Genomic DNA, 23,880 nt, shown 5'->3' with positions numbered 1-23,880 from the left:
TTCTAATGCAACTTTTTTGTATTTTAGTTGCAAAAATGCAACATTTTCTACACTCAAATGCAACATTTTCTACAAAAATGCAACCTTTTTATAGGCCTAATGCAGCCGTTATTATTTTTTAATAGAAAAAACGCAACCTTTTTTTATAGCAAAAGCAATATTTTTTTCACACAAATGCAACCTTACAACATAAGTTCAATTGCTATTAATTGATATAAATTCAATAGTAATCACACGAAAACAATAACAAAGATAACATTGATAATCAAAGTGTGTACTTCAACATGTTTGTCGAAACTTAAATAACTTTACAGTCAAGTACAATAATAAAAAAGTGAAAACATTCTACTAATCTCGATCTCCAACTACTTGTTTCATAACCTTTTGCATCATAGCTTCCAAGTTGGGTTGGTGCATCATAGCTTCTAAGTGGGGTTGCTGGCTGGCAAACTCTTTTCGCATAGTTTCAAGCTCAACTTTTTTTTCTTTAATGATCATCTTCAATCCTTTTGCGCATTTCCAACAACTAGTTTTTCTCAACTTCAACATGTAAATTAGTTGAAACTAGATATTTTACCCGTGTGCGTTGCGGCGCAGGCTACGAAGGCAGAAACATAGCCAACACGCTATGCATATGATATCAAAGAAACTTTTTAACTTTGTGTTGGGTAATTTGTTTGCGTTCTAGGAACAATTCATAAACTTCAAACAAACTCTTGATTAGCATCAAACACCTATTAAGTGGCTAAAAAGTATCAAAATTTGTAACTGTTAGTAGATTCGTAACAACGAATAAGCAGAGAGATGCTGATACCAGCAGAATGAATCAGTGTTGTTGCTGCGCGCGAGTTATCTCCATTGCTAAAATCTTGAAACTGGCCAACTTACTAGGAAAAGGATTCTCATGATTCTGGAACACATATCATATCAAATGATTTCAAGATTTAAACTTTAGTGATTCTTCTGGAAGAAAACAGGATGTTTTGTACCTTCGTAGCCGATGCGCGATGTCAGTCTTCTATTCGCTCGTTTCCCAAGATCAACCTGTACAGATATGGTGGCATGTGTCAAACCTGAATTCTATAGTGTTTGTGAAAGAGAACTCAAATAACCTGCAAGACAAATCTAAACACTAACAGGTCAGAACGTACTTTTCTTATAACGGGTCAAAAGGGGTCAGGTTGGGTTGACCCCAAAAGACTTCTTTTTCCATCTTTCTAAAATTTTAAGAAATAACTAATGCATTGATTGTAATTGCAAACAAAATATTATTACGAAAATACCATAAAATTTTAAGTAGAATGATTACTTTTAACCCGTTTGGCATGTTCTCTTATTAGATAAAAGCTGACCCATTAATAAGTAAACGGACCAAAAAAGACACCTCTTACCACATGATTACTAACATACTCATCCTTGAAAGTAAACACTTGAAATGCTAATTGTGCCACTGCTAACTATTAGTTCGTCTTGCTGATTTGCATCACCGGCAACACCCATCCTGAATGGTAGAACCTGAAAATGTACCATCAAATTCAGGTTGTGATTCATCAAACTACAATTCCCATGTCCATTATGGTCAGTAGAAGGCATTGGAAAGAGGATGAAGAATAGGATGCATCACATTTCCTTCACCAGTGCCACTAAGATATTAAATGAAGCGTCTTGACTAAGATATAAGCAGAATAATTAGCATCATATGTATTTAATTTGATGTTCTCCTTAAAGTATCATAAAGTGTCTCCAACATAATCAACTGGCCATTTTATTGTAAAGGAACCTTGAAAAACTGAATACACAACAACATAATGTTATTTTTTTCCTTTTTGCAAAAAATAAAAAATAAAATAAGTGAGATGGTTTTAAGAGCTAAAAGAATGAAATTGGTACAAAATCATATACTTTTGTCCACCACACAAATCAGGCAGCTATAGCTGGTATTTGGGGTGCAAACGAGCCGAGCTACTCGAGCTCGGCTTGAAAAAAAGCTCGAATGAGCCGAGTTTAAACGAGCTCGAGCTTGAGTCCAAGCCTAAAAACAAGCTCGTTTAGTAAATGAGCCCGAGCCCGAGCTTCGCTTATCGAGCTCGAGCCGGCTCGCGAGCCTAAACGAGCTTTGTGTATATATTTTTTATTAATATATTAAACATATTTAAATAATGATATTTACTATTTATTTAAATATAAAAAATAACTAAATTATATAATAAATATAATTAATATAAATTAATTATTAATTTCAAAAAATGCATATATATTTCCTTGTAAAAACACTTCATGCACTGACCTACTAACCAAGTAAGGCTTTCCTTTTAGGACTAGGCTGTCTGAATATGACTCTTTCTTTTCCAGACAAATGCCATCCGCTACCACTAGTTTTATCAGGCTCCAAAATTTTTATTGTTTTGTCAATGTCAATTGGATTCTGGCCAATCTACAAAAAGCAAACCAGTCAATCATTATTCACTAGTAAGAGACAAAATTTATGCTTGGTTAAACAACAAAAAAGTTGAACTAACCTCCATGGGGACTGTTTCGATAAAGCTAGACCACAATAACAACCGGTGAAAATATCTATTCATGAAGTTTATTTAAAGTCTTTAGTCATAGATACTCAGTTTAATAAATAAAAAAACAATAACCATAGTGACATTACACAGCCTAAACATCAATCAACCAAGTTAGGGTTTCAAAATGTTAATACGACCCATCAATAACAAATAAGAGTCATCGATTCAGGGTTCACTCGATTCAGTTTATTTGGTTTGAAAACTTAATTTGGTCATAAAAAAGCAGAACCGAATTCAATATGTTCAAAACCAAATTTGAATTTGGTTCGGTTTTCTGTTTAAACTACAAACCCGAATTTGAAAACATCTTTATCTTGCAACTATATTACAGTATTTCATAAACTACATCCTCCATGTATTCAAGAAAGCCTTCATCATGGGAACTTTATGCTTTTGGTTACATATGTTAATTTGCTCGACTTCACACGCTAAGAACATTCAACAAATACAAGTGCGCAGTTAAGATTTTGGTGATTGGTTGAATTGTGAATAAGCTTTGACACTTTTCTATTTAGCATACGCACTTTTTTGTAACACACCAAAATGTAACCAACATGATATGCCATGAGCATAAATCAATAACAAAATTATTTCTATAACAAATTAACAAACAGAGGTGTGAAAATGAAGATATAATAAACTACTAGTCGAATGATTGTAAATCTTTTTTGTTTAGGTTTCTTAGATGATGTCACCACCATCCATTCTAACTAAAAAGCATTTATGTAGTTTGCGTATCTCGTAGAAATGCTACCCCTGACATTAAACTTCATAGCATATATTTACAAATAGAATTAGGACCAATACCTGCTTTGCTAACCTACCAAATACGAAGAATAGATCCTCTTCCCACTGACACTGGGACCAACTGCATTAGAAAAGACTTGTTCAAAAATTCTAAATCAAATAAATTAAGACCTTAATTAACAAAAACTCAACAAAGTGTTGGGAATTCTCAGTAGCAAACTGTAATATGGGGTTGTTGAAATAATGGTATTATGATGATCGGATAACAGAAACAACAAGAACAACACAAAATAGCGACAAAAACAAGGTGACAAAATCTTATTTAACCCAAACCAAAAAGTACCCCCCAAACCCTAAGATCTTACAATCGTAAGATCAATACAAAAAGGAACGATACAACCAGTCTTGATGATCATCCACTGATGATCATCTATACCAACAAGTACAACAAATCTCTCAAACAGATGAGAGAATACAAAATACAACCGGAGAGAAACCCTAGAACACCACAGAGAGAAAGTGAATATGAACAAGCGTAACAACTAAGCAAATCTAGAAGCTCCCTTGCTTTTATATCTGCCTTTTACAAAGTTGCACTTAAGCCCTCCAAATGATACACTTTAAACCCTGAACTTTCCACCGACTTAAACCAGTTGCAACAACCTGAACAAACTCAACAGCCCATTAAGTTCATAAACAGAGCCCAATATCATAGCCCAATAAATAGTTTAAAGCCCAGAATGACAAAGGTAACATAACATGTTATTTTAACATCCCCCCTTCATTCTACAGCTTTAAACAGATTTACAAGACTAAGCTTTTCACAAAATATATCATGTTGATTTCCACTTAATCCTTTTGTAAACACATCAGCCAATTGACTTTCTGAGTCAATTTTCACAGTACGAATAAACCCAGAAGCAATTTTCTCTCGGAGAAAAAACAAATCCAACTCAAAGTGCTTTGTTCTTTCATGAAAGACTGGGTTAGCACCAATTGAAATGGCAGCACTACTATCACAATATAAATTCAAAGGCACTTTACAATTAACATTCAGTTCCTTTAAAACGTTTACAACCCAAATAAGTTCGCAGGTAGCTGAGCACATAGCTCTGTACTCAGCCTCCCCTGACGACCTTGACACAGTGCTCTGTTTTTTACTTTTCCAAGAGACTAAATTACTACCAAGGAAGACACAATAACCGGATACAGACCTTCTAGTATCCAAACATTTACCCCAATCCGAATCAGCATAACAAGATACCTCAAGACTGTCCCCCTTTTTAAACAACAATCCTTTACTAGGACAAGATTTGAGATATCTCAACAGCCTTAAAGCTATATTAAGATGACATACCTGGGGTTTATGCATATACTGACTTAAGAACTGAACAGCATAGCAAATGTCAGGACGAGTTAGGGACAAGTAGATCAATTTACCAATCAATTTTTGATAATTAGTAACATCTACAACTTCTACCTTGTCACTACTTAACTTGTTATTCACAACATGACTTAACTCAATTGGGGTGTTCACAGGCTTGCATCCAAGATAGCCAAATTCAGCCAACAAATCCAAACAATATTTTCTCTGGTTTAGACACAACCCAGACTTATCATAAACCACTTCTAATCCTAAGAAGTACTTCAAAATACCCAAGTCTTTAATTTGAAAATTATTTTTAAGAAGACCTTTTATTCTAACAATTTCATCAACATTATTGCCAGTAATCACAATATCATCTACATACACTAACAAAGCAATAAACACAGATTCTTTATTCATAACATATAACGAATGATCACATTGACTCTGAACAAAACCAACACTAATCAACACATCAGTTAATTTTTCGTTCCACTTTCTGGGTGCCTGTTTTAATCCATACAAGGACTTTATTAACTTGCACACTTTTTTATCACCTTTAGTGTAATACCCCTCAGGAAGGGTCATATACACATTTTCAGTTATAGTTCCATACAAAAACGCGTTATTAACATCAAGTTGATACAAACTCCAACCATTTTGAACTGCAAGACTTAATATACACCTAACAGTAACCATTTTCACCACTGGTGAAAATGTTTCCCCAAAATCTAAACCCTCACGCTGGTTATACCCCTTAGCAACCAGCCTAGCCTTATACCGTTCTACTTCACCATTAGCCTTGTACTTGATTTTAAAAATCCATTTACACCCTATGGGTTTCCTATTAGCAGGTAAATCAACTACTTCCCAAGTGTTATTTCGAAGCAATGCCTCCATTTCTAGATTCATTGCCTCAACCCACTTGGGATCCTTAGCAGCTTCACTGTAACTATAAGGCTCAGCAGTTTTATTTAATCCACTAATAAAACAAACAGACTCACTTGACAAACAAGCATAGCTAACCACTTTATTGATGTCATATTTAATACTACTATTAAGAACATAATCTTGAAAACGTTTTGGGACAGAAGTATTCCTATAAGACCTTCTAACACTAGTACCAGTTCCCTCAGATGGGCTGACCTCATCATTTGACATAGCCGTGTCCTCTGCCACGCCTGACTCCTCTCTATCACTACTATCTACACTAGACTCTATGTTATGACCTAAATCAGTCGGTCCAGGAGTGGCAGACGTAGAGGGAATCGGCTGCTGATCCTCACTGACTATGTCATGAGATCCATTTACACCCTCTTCATCATTGGGAGTTTGAGAAATTCCAGTTGAAGATGCTTCATACAGATCAAAAAAGTTTACATGATTTAGACTTTTATCTACACAACTGTTATCAATACCATCACTAAGGAGTTTAGACTTGAAAGGAAAAACATGCTCATAAAACTTTACATCTCTAGAAAAAAAGATTTTTTTCTCATCTAAACTCCATAGCTTATACCCTTTCTTTACATTTGAATATCCAATTAAAACACACTTATCAGCATGATAAGCAAACTTATCAGACTCATTTAACACTGTACTGAAGCATAAACAACCAAAAGACCTCAAATGAGACAAGGAGGGTTCAAAACCAAACATTAACTCATATGGACTCTTACCACCTAAAACTGATGATGGAAGCCTGTTAATCAAATACACAGCAGTTAGAACACAATCACTCCAAAACCTTAGAGGTAGACCACCCTGAAACATCAAGGCTCTGGCTATGTTTAAAAGATGTCTATGTTTACGTTCAACAACACCATTTTGCTGTGGTGTATATGAACAAGAGGTTTGATGCAAAATACCTTTTTCTCTAAAGAAAACACTCATTTGTTTGTTCACAAACTCTGTTCCATTATCACTACGGAACACTTTTACTTTGGTTTTAAATTGTGTTAAAAGAAGTTCATAAAAATCTTTCAAGTTTTCAAACACCTCCAGTTTATTTCTCAAAAGATAACACCAAACAGATCTAGTATAGTCATCAACTATAGTTAGAAAATACTTGAACCCTTCATAACTTGAAACCCTATATGGACCCCATAAGTCTAAGTGCACTATATCACCAATACACTTAGACTTATGATCACTTAACGGAAAAGGAACCCTAACTTGTTTAGACTTATGACAGATTTCACATGGATCATGTTGAATATTTTTAATTTCAAGTTTATCTCTTAACACAGCCAGAACTTGATCCGAAGGGTGGCCTAACCTACTGTGCCACACATTTGACTTTAAAACACTATTATAGCATAAGTTCACATGATTACCATGTCTACCCACAAAATACAGCCCATTATCCTGGTTACCAATCACCAGGATTTTCTTTGATCTCAAATCCTGTAACATACAATTACTTTCATTAAACAATACAGCAATATTATTGTCTTTTGCTAACTTATGTACTGAAAGTAGATTTACACCATACCCAGGAACATAAAAAACATCTTTTAAAACAACATTATTAATCAGTTTTAACTCTCCTATTTTTAAAACCTTTACGCTAGTTCCATTTGGATGACCCACTTTTAAACCACATTCAGAAACATCAATACAATTAACCATATCCTTATCAGTGTTAATCATATGTTGATTTGCCCCCGAATCAACAACCCAACTATAATCATGTTCAAAACTAACAACACTGGAACAACTAACAAAACTATTAACATAACCAGACTCACCTCCCATATTAGACTTTTGCTGCTCACTTTCAGATTTCTCACCAATTAAGCTCATCAACTTAGTAATCTGCTCAGAAGTAAAGGGAAGAGCAGATGCAACAGAACTAGAAGAAGCAGCAGATTGATTTGACCTATTACCTACATTATTTTTACCAGACTGACCAACAGATCTCTTCTTCATACCAGGAGGATACCCTATTATCTCAAAACATCGGTCAACAGTATGACCTATCATGTTACAATGGGTACACTTTAAGTTTGAATTAGACCCTCTAAAATTTCTTCTAGTTGTGTTTTGATTAGATTGATTTGTCCTAGCCACATAAGAAACACTTTGACTCTTAGACCCACTACTTGAGAGTCTATGTGACTCTTCTCTAGAAACAATAGAGAAAGCTACTTTCACAGATGGAAATGACTCTCTTGTCAAAATATTGGTTCTCACAGGCTGATACACATCATCAAGCCCCATGAGAAACTGCATTAATTTTATAAGAGCAGAAAAATCATTATAATCCTTAGCAGCTTGACAAGAGCATGAAGGCAGTTGAAGCATTGCATCAAACTGCTTCCACATTGTTGTCAACCTGTTATAATATTCAGCTACAGTACTACCATTTTGTGCAATACAGTTTATCTTTTTATACAGATCATAGACAACAGACCCATCAATCTTATCAAAAGACTCTTTTAAATCAGTCCAAACCTCAGAAGCTAATTTAGAAAACACTTGACCAAGAAACAGCTCTTCTGAAATAGAATTCAACAACCAAGTAAGCACAACAGAATTGCATCTATCCCATTGAGCTGCCAATATTTCATCATCCTTAGACTTTTCCACCTTACCATCTATAAACCCATACTTATTTTTAGCTTCTAAAGCCAATTTCATGGCACTAGACCACACAGCATAATTCTCAGTACCTTTGAGTTTTATACTAACAATGGTCAAACTACTGGAGTCACTAGGATGTAAGTACAATGGATCTCCTATATCCAGTTTACCAATCAACGTCTGAGAAGTACTAGGAGCAGACTCAGGAGGCATAATGACAACCAATCAATAAAAAACACAAAATATACAACAGCAAGTAACACAGGAAACACACAAAGAACCAAATAACCAAACACACAAAGGCGAAACTGAGTCAGGGACCAGATTCCAGGTTCATCACTCAAAGGTGCCTGGACAAGCCTTTACTCAGGAGCCAAACAATACAAGACAACTAATAACAGCCAAGAACAAATATATGTGCCGGTCCTCACTACCCCGACTTCAACTAAACCAACCAACAGAAATAAAAGAGAGAGATAGAAAAACCTTACAGTGGGTGCAATCAAACCTTCAAAGAATATCAGATCTGTAGTTTTCAAGAACTACTGGATCTGATGCAAGAAAACCACAAGATAACCCTTCTGGCTAGTTTGCCCTAGATCTTCTAAGGATCTAGAGACCAACACAGAAGTCTTGACAAGCAGCAGATACAAAGAACCTTCAGAGAGTGAACAGATCTATACAGATCTGTTAACAACCAGCCGACCCTAAGCTAGGGTTTCGATCAACACCACCAGAGAATAACCAGATCTAACCAGATCTGATATCAACAAAAGTTTCCGAGCACAGAAACCCTAAACAAACAACAACAAAGAAACTAATCAGAAAACACAAGATCGATCGCAGCGGATATACAAAACAGATCATCAACAGGAGCTCAAAGGCTCTGATACCATGTTGAAATAATGGTATTATGATGATCGGATAACAGAAACAACAAGAACAACACAAAATAGCGACAAAAACAAGGTGACAAAATCTTATTTAACCCAAACCAAAAAGTACCCCCCAAACCCTAAGATCTTACAATCGTAAGATCAATACAAAAAGGAACGATACAACCAGTCTTGATGATCATCCACTGATGATCATCTATACCAACAAGTACAACAAATCTCTCAAACAGATGAGAGAATACAAAATACAACCGGAGAGAAACCCTAGAACACCACAGAGAGAAAGTGAATATGAACAAGCGTAACAACTAAGCAAATCTAGAAGCTCCCTTGCTTTTATATCTGCCTTTTACAAAGTTGCACTTAAGCCCTCCAAATGATACACTTTAAACCCTGAACTTTCCACCGACTTAAACCAGTTGCAACAACCTGAACAAACTCAACAGCCCATTAAGTTCATAAACAGAGCCCAATATCATAGCCCAATAAATAGTTTAAAGCCCAGAATGACAAAGGTAACATAACATGTTATTTTAACAGGGGTTTAGCAAAGAAACCCTAACCTTATGGTTTGGGCCCACACGTTGTTGAACGGCATAAGATTGAAGTACCGAGTTCAGGATTTATGTCGATTCTTCACCGGAGTTGAGATAGGATAGATACACATGAACTTAGTGGCGTTATCCATCAGTTTCCCCAAATTTTACAAAGATAATCAATTACCCTAATGGTTTCTGGGTTTCCTTCCAACTTTGATAAGATTGTCGACCCTAATTCACGGCCTAGTGAAAGACGTGCGACGAATTTTGGGTACCGAGTTCCAATTTTCAGATGTCAAAGACAAAGAAGGAAAAAAAATAGGGGTAAAGATTGGATTTGGGATGGGAGGGAACTTGAAAAAATTGGGAGCCAAGAAGCGGGGTAATCCATTTTGGATTTGGAGGGAAGTGAAATATGAGGTAAAATAAAGAGTTAACTTTCGTCTTGGTCTTTGTGGTTTGGTCAACGGTTTTGCTCCAATAGTTTAAAAATAATCATTTTCCTCCCTGATCTTTCAAGTTTGTCGCTCGTTTGCTCCCTGCCTCTAACTCAGTTAAAACCTTCAATTAAAAGTAGGGGTATTTCGGTAGTTTACTCCCTTGCTCTAACTCAATTAAAACATTTAGTAAAAGGTCGCGGTAATCGTGGTCGGCAGGTGGTAGTCGCAGGTGGTGGTGGATAGTTGTGGATGGTGGTGACCAGTAAAAAGAGTGGTTGGAAAGATGGGGATCAGAAAAGAATTACTTATATACATGTAAATTATATCATTTGTGTGTTATATCACTGTGTTTATTGAAGATGAGCCCAATTTCATAACTTTTATATTATGTAATTCAAATTGGGCTTCTCTTTTTTTTTTCCTGTTTGATAAAATAAATAACCTTATTCAACATCCATTGTGTTCATGGCATTTTTGCCGGATATTTTACTTCATTGCCAATCCATCTTGAGTCTTGGTGATCATTCTTGTTCTTGACTATGTCAGGGTAGAGGTGTACAAAAAAACTGGTTTTAGAATCGAAACCGGAAAAAAAACCGAAACTGGTTTTTTTTTAACCGGTTTTTTTTATAACCGGTTTTTTTTAACCGCCGGTTTTTATACCGGTTACTATTCTTGATTTCAAAAACCGGTTATTAACCGAACCGGTTATTAAAAAACCGGTTAAAACCGGAAAAAACCGGTTTTTTTGGGAAAAACTGGTTAAAAACCGGTCCCAACCGGTTATACCGGTTATTGTTTTGGACCCCAAAAACCGGTTAGCAACCGGAACCGGTTATTAAAAAAACCGGTTTTTATTTTGGGTGAAAAAACCGGTTTTTTTTTTAACCGGTTTTTTAAAAACCGATTAACCGATTTGTACACCTCTATGTCAGGGGCCAAATTGATTATATATTTGTTTGTTTGTTAATTTGTACCCAAGGAGAATGTTTTTTTGCCATCTTAAAGCTTTAGTTGATTAACTTTCAATTTGATTGCAGACACCCTTTGTTTGTCAGATGGAGCATTAGCGAAGCTTTTAAGGGGCCAAAGATTGCCTCCGCCGAATTGATTTTGCCTAAAAATTCTCGTCGGATCAAAAGTCTTACTATTCTTTTATTCCAGCATACCATCCTTTAATTTCCAATTTAAGTATTCCTAATTAACCTTACGAACTATTATATCATAACAAAATATCATTTAAACATCAAATATTACCAATAATAAAAGTTCTTTACTACTTACAGATCAAAACTTTTTTATACTTTTATGTTGTCTTCATTACGTTATGAAACTTTTAAAATAATAGTTGCATTTAAGTTTTAACAATGTGTCTTTTCTAACAAAAGTTGTAAATTTTAACAAAATTTGCAACCTTTTAAGAAAAAAGTTGAAATTTTTAGTAAAATTTGCAACTTTTAAACAAAAAGGTTGCAATTTCAATAAAAATTTGCAACCTTTTATGAAAAATGTTGCATTAGATCTTTTAATGCAACATTTCTGTTGAACGGAGTTGCATTAGAGTCAAATGCAACACAATTGAAAAAAATTGCATCTAAAAAGTTGCATTAGCCTCATTTTCTAGTAGTGATATAATAATCAAAATTGTTCATACATTGTTCAAAACAAACATATCAAGATTTCAATTTAATTTCCTAAGGCCCATGCTATGTGTCCACACCACTTGATCATCAACTTTGAAAACCTGCACCACGTTAGAAAAATATATTTTTGCGTCAACAAATATGTTGGTGAATAATTTCCTCCTTTTTATTGAAAACAGTTTTATAGTTATTTCTTTTAAAAAAATATTTTTAACATGCACCTCAAGGTTAGTGTGTAAATGGTCTCATATCATCAACATAGTCAACATCCATAAATCCAAATTTACCAAACAAGAATACACAATCAAGTAACAACACAAACAACCAAAATAAATAGACTCCTGATAATAGCGTGCATTAGGCTCAAGCCCCGAGGAGCGAGTCTAATACTGTTGGCGATACTAGGCTACAACCCATGGCCGTGGGGAACCTAGTCAGCCGTGTGGATCCACTAGACACAATAGCATGCAATAGACTTGACATCAGATAGCATATAGAATAATAGAATACACATAAGACGTTCACATAATAACACTTGATCATAGCATGTTAAGTAAATCGAGAAGTGTAACATGATGCACCCCAAAAAAAATGAAAAGTTAAAAAGGGAAAAGTGGAAGAAATTACTCACATGTTGCGAATAATTTTTCTACGAGAATTACCGCACGAAAAAAATGGATAGACTCTAAAATAAAAACAAATAAAGCGAATAAACGATTACAATGAACACTATAACATAGGGATTTCTAGGACTAGAGACACTTGAGGTTGCTAGATCTAATTGAATGTTTTTGATTTGTAAGAAGATTAGTAATTTAATGTTCAAGACATAATTAATAATGATAAAGGTATATTTATTATTGTTGTTTAAGGTGAATTTGAAAATAAAAGTAGAGAGTTTATTTAAAAGAAAGCTTATTAACCAAGTATAGTTAATATTTATATAAATTATGATTTGTAACGTTCCGCTTTTTGGAAGATAAATTAGTTAGTTTGGTACGAATAAACCAACTTGTAGAATATAGTAAATTAGTAATTTAAACAAAAACTTAATTTTCTAACAATCAAGATATTTGTAAAACACTACGTAAGGTTTAGATAACTGGATTCACATTTCCAAATTTTTAAATATGTGTTAATTAAAGTAGTTAATAAAGCCTTTTACCTCAACCAAAAACAAAACAATTTATAATCCTTTTTCGAAATCAAAACAAGTGTTAGGGAAATTTATGATGACCATAACAGTTTGTCTACCGTATATGATGAACAATCATGATATGTATTTGATATACAAAACTCACTTGGTCAACAGTGGTTTCATTTGTGATAAGCAAAAACAAGCAGAACCTTCTTACGACATATAAAGTTGTAAAGTTAGTTTAAGAAAAAAAAAATAACCTTAACAATAAATCACGTTTATAGAAAATCTTAATATACAATATAGTTAGTTATATGGTGGCCTTTTTAAAAATAAATAAATAAATATTTAAAACAAAAGGATGACTAATATTTTACGAGAGTCATCTCTATAGCATTTTTAAGATTCTCTTATATAATTACCTATGAGCCCTCTTCTTCCTAACTTAGCACAAAATCACAGCCACCTCCCTAAAACGTATTCCGGATTACAATCGATAAAAATAATATTTGAAAGATCAAGAAATGTGTCAGGCTGTGTAGATCTTGAATCTTACCGAAACGAAGTTAAGACGGCCTGGCGAGATGGAAACGACGACGGTAGCGGAACTGGATGATATGGTGAGATGGTGTGTGGTGGTGATTGTTTTGATCGGCAACGGTCAATAGTTCAGAAAATGATCTTGTCGACTAAGACCTTCAGAAGTACGTTGATGCATGCTGGTTCGCCAAATATTTCGGCTTGCACAAGAATAAGGGTGGTGGTCAGATGTCGCGCTTACTTCCCAATTAACAATGGTTTCGATTGGGTTAGCAAAAACAAGACTGAGATTCCGCAGTGAAAACCATTGTCGCGGGTGGCGTTTTTTACAGTAACGGAGGTCGGCTAGCACAATCATAGCAAAAGGTGATTGTGAGCCAGCATAGTAGCTTTGAAACGAGTTTGAGAAAGAAAGCTCCATATGGGATCAAGCACTAACCCAAGGTTGTGATGTGATTATATTGATTTAGCAATTGAGGTGGTTTCAACATTTAAGTTTCCATAAAGATTAACAACGGTTTGAGACGAGATGAGGCCGTTTCAAAAGCTTTGATATCCAACAGTTTTTCTTTCAAGAGTTATTAATGCAGCCAATGAATGGGATTTTAATTTAGAATTCAAGGTGCATTCATACTCTTATAACGATTTTCACATTATTCTAATAATTAATTTTTTGTATTTGTATGTAATTATTTACAAATAACTAGTGGGAAACCCGCGCGTTGCGGCGGGATCATGATACACATCAGACAAATCAGGTTGGCAGTGAAGTGAGAATGCCTTGGGATGTTTCTATACAACCTAATACAGATATTCGGTTGTTGTAATGGCTGCATTATTTTGAGTAAACACAAATTACTATTTTTTTTTTGAAAAGTAAATTACTATTTTGTTTAATTCATAATATTTTATTTGGTTATCTATCAAGTCTTCATTTCATAACTGTGCTTCTTTAATACATGTGCAACACTTACTACTCGCCCGAGCCTGCAACCTTGTCTAGAAACTGGTAAGAATTATATAAAAGAAAGATCAAAGGGCACAAAGTAATACCTATTATATAATATATGGTTGATATAAACACATTCTCATTGCTCACCTTAAGACCATACCACTCCTACATAAGTAAATCATACCTTCACAAAAAGTCCTCATAACTCCAATTTTAATAACCAAAGATGCATCTGTGCACCATCATGTTCTTCCAACAATGCATGAGCTTGACAATTGCTCTATAATAATTTTGAATTTCTGGTATCCATTTTTCTTTTTTTATTTTTTGCTGGTTTTAGGCTGCTTCTCAAAATCATGGGGGTGACTTTGCAACTGGGTTATGGATGGTTCTGTTCGATTATTTGATATTTGAACATGTAAAGGGTAGATATTAGTTTAACATGGCAACATATAAACAAGTTTCAGTCAGTTAGGTAATAACATAAAACATTTGGATCGATAACGTAAACCAGGCTGGGATCATGTCGGTCATGGCAGAGCTGCTCTCAACATCTCCAAGCAACCCGTTACCGCATACTACTCGGTCCAACACTCATAGGGTTGGTGGCCACTTGGTTGAAAGATAGTTCATGGACAGAAATATTCGCCTCCCCATTGCAATCGCCACCGTTTTTGGCAGCTTGATCCAAGAGGCTAACAAGTGACAAAAATTTCCATTCTCGTCACATTTCTGTTTGCCTGTTTACGCGATGTAATGTCACATATTTATCAAAGTAAACCGTTTTAACATAAGTTAATGATTGATTAGTGTTACCTCTACGGTAAAGTGGGCCCATATCTTGTCGTTACGAGACTTTATCACCCCCTTCAAGATAGTTAACCCTAATCCTTTAATACCATCGGCTATGTCTAGGAACGAACCTCTTTCTTCACATAACATCTGCAACCCGACGACCAGACACATTAGCAATATATGTGGCGTCACTTCTTAATATATTTACATATAAACGGCTGTTGATGGTTAGTACCTCTACAAGCATTTGACAAGGTGATTTGAGATCCTCGACTATTATAGGACAGACCATTGAACGAACTTCGTATGCCCATGTTACTCCACCTTCAAAGTTGTCTTTCAACAATACACCACCATCCTTGCTCACAATCTGCCATTAAATCAAACAGACCCCCGTTACCTCTACAGAGCGTACCCACCTTCCAAAATACGAGCTATGGTTTGACGTAACGACATACCTTGAATTCACCCATATTTGTTTTAGCTTGTCTACATGCTTTGTAACACTTTGCAAGAAAAGCATGTGCTTAATTGTGCGTTCTAGCAAAGCATCGATGTTGCATTGTTCATATTGGAAAAAAACATAAGAAAAGCTTACTTTTTATATGGTACCTCAAGAGTTGAATTAAACAATATAAGAAGCTATCCAGACGTATTTTACCTTGGCACTGTTCGGAATGATTTCTCTTAATTCTTTTACATGATCTTGAATCATCTGGTGATCTTTTGGTCTAGGTCTAGGGTTTTCTCCCGGTTTAAGTCTCTTATGATTATAAATCTATATATAATTAAAAATTTAGTTATATCAACTTTTTTACAACCTTCATTATGAGCCTTTTAAATACATTTATGTCTTTCAAGTTATAATTGTCTTAATATTTTTTAATGTTTTATAATTACATTTATATATATATATATACTTAAAATTTAGTTATATCAACTTTTTTACAACCTTCATTATGAGCCTCTTAAATACATTTGTGTCTTTCAAGTTGTAATTGCCTTAATATTTTTTAATGTTTTGTAATTAAATTTATATTATTTCAATAGGTTTCAAGTGAAAAATAAGCAATTTTTCCGCAATTTTACGACAATTACTTCATTTGGAGTTGTTGGTATTCTGATTTCGTGTGCCATCGTATCGTTCGGTATGTTAAATGCTTACAATTAAACATCTCGGTGGTCTTATATTTTTTTAGGATGTGTTGATTTTATTATGTTTATTAGATTTTAACTTGATTTTTTTTTAATTTCAGGGGCAACGCATCTGTTTCCTTTATTGGATATTGGTTACCTGAGCTCAAGGACTATCTCGGTATTTACTCTTTTTCCTCATTTTTCTAAAATTTTGATGAATTTTTTTTTCTTATGACGTGAATGTGATATATACCCAGTATAAACTTAAAATATCATATATACCCCTTTTAAATGAACTTTTAGTTTATGACGGTTTTACCCTTTTCAAACACATTACCTTTTTTAACCTTAATTTAATTTTTGCGGATATATTTGTTGCTTCGATCATAGCTTAGTCTGAGAACTCTTCTTAATTAAAAAGAAATTTTCAATCACAATATCACATGCAAATTTGATTAATTTGTTCTTTTTAAATTGTTAGTTACGAGGAAAAATAGGTAATGATTTTTTAAGGACAACCTTCATTATGAGCCTTTTAAATACATTTATGTCTTTCAAGTTATAATTGTCTTAATATTTTTTAATGTTTTATAATTACATTTATATATATATATATACTTAAAATTTAGTTATATCAACTTTTTTACAACCTTCATTATGAGCCTCTTAAATACATTTGTGTCTTTCAAGTTGTAATTGCCTTAATATTTTTTAATGTTTTGTAATTAAATTTATATTATTTCAATAGGTTTCAAGTGAAAAATAAGCAATTTTTCCGCAATTTTACGACAATTACTTCATTTGGAGTTGTTGGTATTCTGATTTCGTGTGCCATCGTATCGTTCGGTATGTTAAATGCTTACAATTAAACATCTCGGTGGTCTTATATTTTTTTAGGATGTGTTGATTTTATTATGTTTATTAGATTTTAACTTGATTTTTTTTTAATTTCAGGGGCAACGCATCTGTTTCCTTTATTGGATATTGGTTACCTTGAGCTCAAGGACTATCTCGGTATTTACTCTTTTTCCTCATTTTTCTAAAATTTTAATGAATTTTTTTTTCTTATGACGTGAATGTGATATATACCCAGTATAAACTTAAAATATCATATATACCCCTTTTAAATGAACTTTTAGTTTATGACGGTTTTACCCTTTTCAAACACATTACTTTTTTTAACCTTAATTTAATTTTTGCGGATATATTTGTTGTTTCGATCATAGCTTAGTCTGAGAACTCTTCTTAATTAAAAAGAAATTTTCAATCACAATATCACATGCAAATTTGATTAATTTGTTCTTTTTAAATTGTTAGTTACGAGGAAAAATAGGTAATGATTTTTTAAGGTTCATTAATGATACTATATTTAGGTTAGCCACACAACTCTAAAATATGTATTTAAATCAAATTAAAAGAATTAAACTTTTTATAAATCATGTGGTGTCCAAAGCCATATAAATGAACCATCACATTTATAATTAATAGTGTACAAGTGGTAGGTATTTCTTAATAAATTGTTCTCTTTTATAAAGTCTAACATTATATAAAAGCCAATTCAAGATACTCTAACTACAAGCTAGGATACCAAAAGTCGCTTTAAAATTAATTAAATTGCATTGTTTTATTGTGCCTCTTTGAATATCCCTGTCATTTAATATCATTCATTAGGATATGATTAATTTGTAGATAGATGAACGGTATTTGGTTATGCTATAAGATTGCCGGCTTTGTTATGTTTGTAAGTTCATAGTTTCCTTTCCTCCTCTATTGCCATGGCCAGCCTCCTTAGTTTGCAAACGTCCGACGGTGGTACAAGCAGTCATATGTTCCTTAGTGAACTCCGTGAAGGGAGCACCGGACCTATCATGATAATGGTTTGTAGAAAATGGGACGTGACAAGTGTTAACGGCAGGTACATGAGCACCGACTATATTGTCACTGACATAAAGGTAGTTTTTTACCCTCTGCTACCCCACATTCTTACGCTTTTCTACTTTTGATTCTAAAACAAAAATCTACGCCTTTATTTGCGCAGGGAGGTGTGATGCATTGCACCGCAAGGAATAACATTGCCCACTATTTCTTTGAAAAACTCAAAGAGGACGGTGTATATTTGGTCAACGGTTTCGCCATGCAACCTACAAATCAGTATCGGGTTCTTAAAGACAGCCCTTTGTGATTGGGTTGTATGGTTCGACAACCGTGAAACGGGTTGATGATGACGGCGGTCATTTTGAACGCTACCCTTTCCTGCTTACGGCGTTTGAGGATCTCCAACCAACCGAAAACAAGTACTTCGTTGGTATGTTTCCCATACCCCACCTGGTATTTGTCGTTAAAATATTATTAGGGCGTATATTAAATGCAATCTACATCGAAATAAATATAAATCTTTGATAATTATGTTACCGACATTGATATTTACAACAAAAAGGAGTCATGATTATGATCATCAGAATCCAGGTTTTCTTATTAATGTTATACACATGAGACAAAAATTTTAAAGTAACATATTGCGATAGAGTAATATTTAGTTAAAAGAAAATGCTAAAACGATAATATTTATAGTAATAATATAAATAAATAAATAATAATATTTTTTATATTTTTTAATAATAGTGTTAATACCTCCGATCGAGCTACGAACACGAGTAGGTAGGCGGCTAGGGAACGGCAGGGTTGCGCCTTTTTTATTAAAGACGCTAATGATTATTATTAATAATAGTAATTAATAGTAATAATAATAATATACAAATAGAATAATAATTAGTAACGTTAATAAATGAGTGTGAAAAGAATATTCTAAATTATACATGTTAATTTTTTTAAGACCAACTTAAAGCAGATTATAGACACGACACAGTTATTACAGTTAGATGTTACCGGTTCATATCATCAGTATGCTACGTGTTTTAAAATAATTAATGATGTGATTCATTTAACATAGGTAAAACAGCAAAGTAAAAGTTCCCAAAAAAATGTATTCTGTTTATACATTTGTGTCGTTTTGGTAAGTTGATCATAACAATAACAATACCACAGGGTTTGTAGTATGGGTGCAATGTGGCCATTAAATCATAAATGCAATACTTGGCGTTTTTATTTGGTGAGGGTAGAGCAGGCGATATGTTTTGTTTGCTAAAATGGGTCGTGTTAACATCGGGTACACTATCATATTAGCTAAACATGTATTATACGAAATAAAGAAAAAGTTGCACAACATTGACATGTTTAGCATGATATTTGGCAAGTGGGGTTACATGCCGTTGACATACTTTTAACATGATTCAAAACAACAAGTTCAATAGCATAAAGGAATGTATACATTTTTAACTTGAAATAGTAACCAGTTTTCATATAAAAGGTTTTGGGCCCAATATATTTATGATGATTAAGATCCATACCTATTTTATAAAAAATAAATTTAAATATATAGAGAAAAATATTTGCCTTGAAAATTACCGGGCTTGGCTGATCGTCCGACTCACACTACCCTGGAGCCGATGCTGCTAACACCACATATGAGTCTTTGTGTTGAACATACATGTCACATGTTCATATTAATATTGTCATTGAACTAAAGAATGCATTTCATAATGTGAGACCATGTATACCTGGAGCCGAGAATTGCTAAAACAGAAAAGGAAAAGAAAAAAAAAAGCAAAAGGCGGGCCGCCGGGTTCAGTAAAAAGAAAATTAGCTACCGAATACCGAGAATTAGTAGATCAGAATTGCAAATCATTTCTTGGAAGACATCTTTTTTCACTTCTTTTTGGCCGACAAGTTTTGCCAAGGAAACAACTTATGGTCCATGGTTTAATAAAGTTTAAGCATGCCCCTTTGTAGGCGTATTGTCTTACATGTTATGCACCGACCGTGTCAGACGTCTTATCACGAACAAACAATAGCTATTATGCATGCCGTGCATCGCACGAGCTTTCTCCCTAGTGTGTTTAAAAAAAGAGCATACTCATTTGAATGTGACCTAAAGTTTGAAACATTAGGTTATAGCTGGAGTTACATAAAAGGTAAGAAATAAAATAAGAAAATAGAAATAACATGAAATAAAATAAGAAAATAAAAAATAATCCAATCCAAATAAAAATTAAAGAATCGATTGACAAACGCATTTCATCAAACAGGCTGCTTGGATGAATATAGATGCTTTAAAGCTCTGGCGTGACACTCCTTGAAGCTTCATGTGGTGAGCATAACATGAAGTTAATGCTTTATTTTTGATGCCCTGCCCCGTTTACATTACTTAATTTTTTTTCTTTTATTAATATTTCATAAATCACCGTCGAGGAGGCCGAGATCCCCAATTCACTCTACTTAAAAAATAGATTTCCAACTTATATTACAGTCATAAATTCAACCTGCAGTATCCTATAACCCAATATGTTTACACCGAAATTTGACCATTAAACAAGTTTCTTGCCAATGTGGAAATAAATAAAAAAAGGTTATGATATTCCCTCTATTCACATCTATATTCTACAATTATTTGAGATTATTAAGAGGCTTTATTTTGCTAGAGGATCCGAATTCGACCCATTTACTTATAGATGGGTTAGACCAGTTTGTGTTTTATCTCAAATGGGTCAAAACAAACTAAAAGTGGGAATAGGGTCAAAAAAAAAGGTGAAAGTCACCCACGTTTAACACAGAAAATTTACTCATAGTTTATTCAAATATGTTATTGTTATAATATAGAGATGACCCAACCTCGTTCAATCTTTTATCCAACCGACCCAACCCATTTTGACATGCATAAAAACTGACCTGCTTGAGTGCTGCTCATTTGACCTGCCCATGTATAAAGTATAAACTCTCGGAAATAATCTGGCATGGTTGACCAACCAATTTTTTTTGTCATTTCCTTATTAACCAGCTTGCCAATTTTAAACCTTTTTCGTATAACACAAAAAAAGTATTATTTTTTAGCATCAAAGCATTATTAAACTAATTGAAATGTAATGGGTCAAAAGTAGTTTGTGAATTCCATAATAACCAGCTTGCAAATGACCAATTTACCCTTGTCCATTTTCATTACTTTTGTTTGATATCTTATTGAGGAACCAAGACCATAAAATGACCATAATACATGTTCCCGTCTTCATGTTAACGCTTAGCTCAAAAAAAAATCTTAATGTTGGGGCGAAACGGTAAAAACCCAATAAAAAACACCGGTTACCTTTGTTGCATGTAGTATGTATCATGGTCTGATGATCCTTAAGCTAGCATTGGCACCCCCGTCAAGCAGGCTCAATTTAGGTGTCTTCTTTCTTGAACCAAATTGCACAAACCTAAATTTGCCAAAATCAATAGAGTTATAATTAATGTGATAAGGTGGGTGGGTTAGCTAATGGTTCAAAACGGGCTAGGGTTGAAACAAGCCGTGGTTGGGTTGACTCGGAAACAACTTGTATCCATTATCATTCAAATAAGTAAACGAATTGAACTTGTTACCTAGGTTTTATTTTCAGTACAAAGCAGGTTTACTTTCAAAAAAGGAAAAAGAATATATTAAGAATGTTGTATAGGTGGCAAATTCAACCCATTTACTTATGAACAGGTCGACCCAAACAAGTTAAAAGTTGCCCAACATACATTATGATAAGTACAAAAGGGTTTTGATCCAATGATTCAATTTAATTGTAATAATACAGATTAATAAAAACTCTGAAAAAGGAGAGAGTGTTTCTAGCACAGACCGACTCCGCCCAGCCCATTTTTAACTAACACTTAAAATGACCCGTTACAGCTGAACCCCATTTTGACCAATTACCCAAACAGCTATCGGCCTATCAAGAAACTGAATGGGACAATTTGGGCGCCGTTTTATATCAACTAATCCATACGAAGTCAAACATCCGTTCTTGTATTCGAATATAATACATCGGGTATTAAAAAGGTTAGAAAGAAAAATATATTTTCAGCCCATTGCGGCCAGTATTGATCTGTACACAATAAATGACATGGTTTGCCCCCATTTAACCTGTTACTACTTACTACTTACCAAACCCGACTAACCCACACGTTTTGTCACCTTTTAACTAACCTTTATCAGTCATCGAATTCATCATTTTCATGTATCTTTTTTATCTTTGCCTGACTTTCTTTTTCACCAGCTTTAGGCATCAACTCTCTGAACTAATTCCAGGAAGCATTAAGAAAACCTACATGATACACGGAAAATTAAAACATGTAACATAGATAGACGGACCTAAACACTAACAAAAGAAAAGGCAAAGGTGCATGAAAATGCGAGTATGTTTTGAAACTGCTTATACCTAGCGATACTAACAACTGATCTATGAAATTTGTATGTGCTTTAATCCAGAGTCAACCAGAAGCTAAACAATAACAAATCAAATATCAATGGTAACCGACCTTCAAGCCTAAATCAAAGTGATTCGAAATTTAACATCATATACAGAAATTAAAGCCCTAACTACAAAATCGCCATCAATAAACCTAAACTAAAGTCACACAATCGTCAATTAATTCAAAACAGTTGAATAGGAAGAGTAATCGAAATCCAAAGTGGAGTGAGATGAAAACTTTACACAACATTTAGCAAACAATACCATGAAATATGTTGAAAATTAGAAGTGATATCGTTTGTTTGGAATCAACAAATCGAATGATTTAAAACTTACAGTCGTGGATTCGGTCTCCCGATTACATCTTCTTTGATTTTGTGCAATGTCTAAACCCTGTTCATACCCATTAACAACGATCCCATAAATCGCCTGGCAGAGGATAAGAAGGCCAATGAGTTGGGGATGGGGTGAAAACCCTACCCAATTCCATGATGGGTTCGGTGTTAAATAATTGAAGGTATGAAACGTATGGGGTAATTGATTTCAGTTGGCGTAATTCATCGAATTCCTTATGCGGCTGTAGATATTCAATCATAAACCCTAATTGAAGAGTCGACTGGAGAACGATTGAGTCGACTGATGATAACATTTCATAGGGGATGTAGGGAGAGCAGGGCAGAATGGGAAGAAAAATGTAAAAATATAGGGTTTTGTTTGAGTCTTTTAGTCTGCCATCTTAAAAAAGAGGTGTTAAATTACCTTTGTGTCCATTGGAGATATATTATATAGTTAAAACTATAGAATATTGGTGTGATTAATTTGAAATCGAATATGAGAACGGGTCAGCTTACGAGAATGGAAAACTGACGGATGTCATATGTATTGTGTTTATGTTTGGAGAATGACAGATTCATGATTCTTGTTTTGGTCATCGAATGGTGTATTATCAAATACAGGGACCTTGGGCATCCCTTCAGCATGTTGCAGGTGCTTCTTCAAAGCTTTAACCATTTCTGTCACCATCTTTGGACAATAAGTATCTCTTTTCAATTCAACCATTGGTTCTAGATTTTTTCTTAACAGTTCTAAAACCCCAACCATTATCCTTTTCCCATTATACTTGAAATTTTCATACTCCCGCCTTTTGTGATCACAATCCCAGCTTTCTATATCATTATTATCAACATCTTCATCAGTGGCATT

General features: G+C 34.1%; 2 long non-coding RNA genes and 1 pseudogene across 4 annotated transcripts; all 3 read right to left on the bottom strand.

Moving 5' to 3' along the window:
• Positions 1-230: 230 nt before the first annotated feature.
• On the bottom strand, positions 231-3,846 carry LOC110867989. The gene is made up of 7 exons (XR_002552060.2): positions 3,378-3,846; positions 2,520-2,574; positions 2,288-2,434; positions 1,392-1,515; positions 990-1,044; positions 815-910; positions 231-734 (listed from the first exon to the last, which is right to left on the bottom strand). It is a non-coding gene; the product is annotated as an uncharacterized LOC110867989 (long non-coding RNA).
• Positions 3,847-14,795: 10,949 nt separating this feature from the next.
• On the bottom strand, positions 14,796-16,038 carry LOC110867990 (annotated as a pseudogene).
• Positions 16,039-20,092: 4,054 nt separating this feature from the next.
• LOC118479293 lies at positions 20,093-23,384 on the bottom strand. Of its 3 annotated transcripts, none has more exons than XR_004861886.1 (4): positions 23,014-23,384; positions 22,413-22,530; positions 21,134-21,657; positions 20,093-20,336 (listed from the first exon to the last, which is right to left on the bottom strand). It is a non-coding gene; the product is annotated as an uncharacterized LOC118479293 (long non-coding RNA). The 3 variants fall into 3 exon arrangements; XR_004861885.1 differs by lacking the exon at positions 20,093-20,336 and having other exon boundaries at positions 20,393-21,258; positions 21,546-21,657; positions 23,014-23,381; XR_004861884.1 differs by lacking the exon at positions 20,093-20,336 and having other exon boundaries at positions 20,684-21,657; positions 23,014-23,380.
• Between the last annotated feature and the right edge of the window lie 496 nt (positions 23,385-23,880).

Source organism: Helianthus annuus, chromosome 7 (genome assembly GCF_002127325.2).
Source record: "Helianthus annuus cultivar XRQ/B chromosome 7, HanXRQr2.0-SUNRISE, whole genome shotgun sequence".
NCBI lineage: Eukaryota > Viridiplantae > Streptophyta > Magnoliopsida > Asterales > Asteraceae > Helianthus > Helianthus annuus.
Note: the sequence above shows the minus strand (reverse complement) of the source record. Positions and strands in the feature narration are given on the sequence as shown.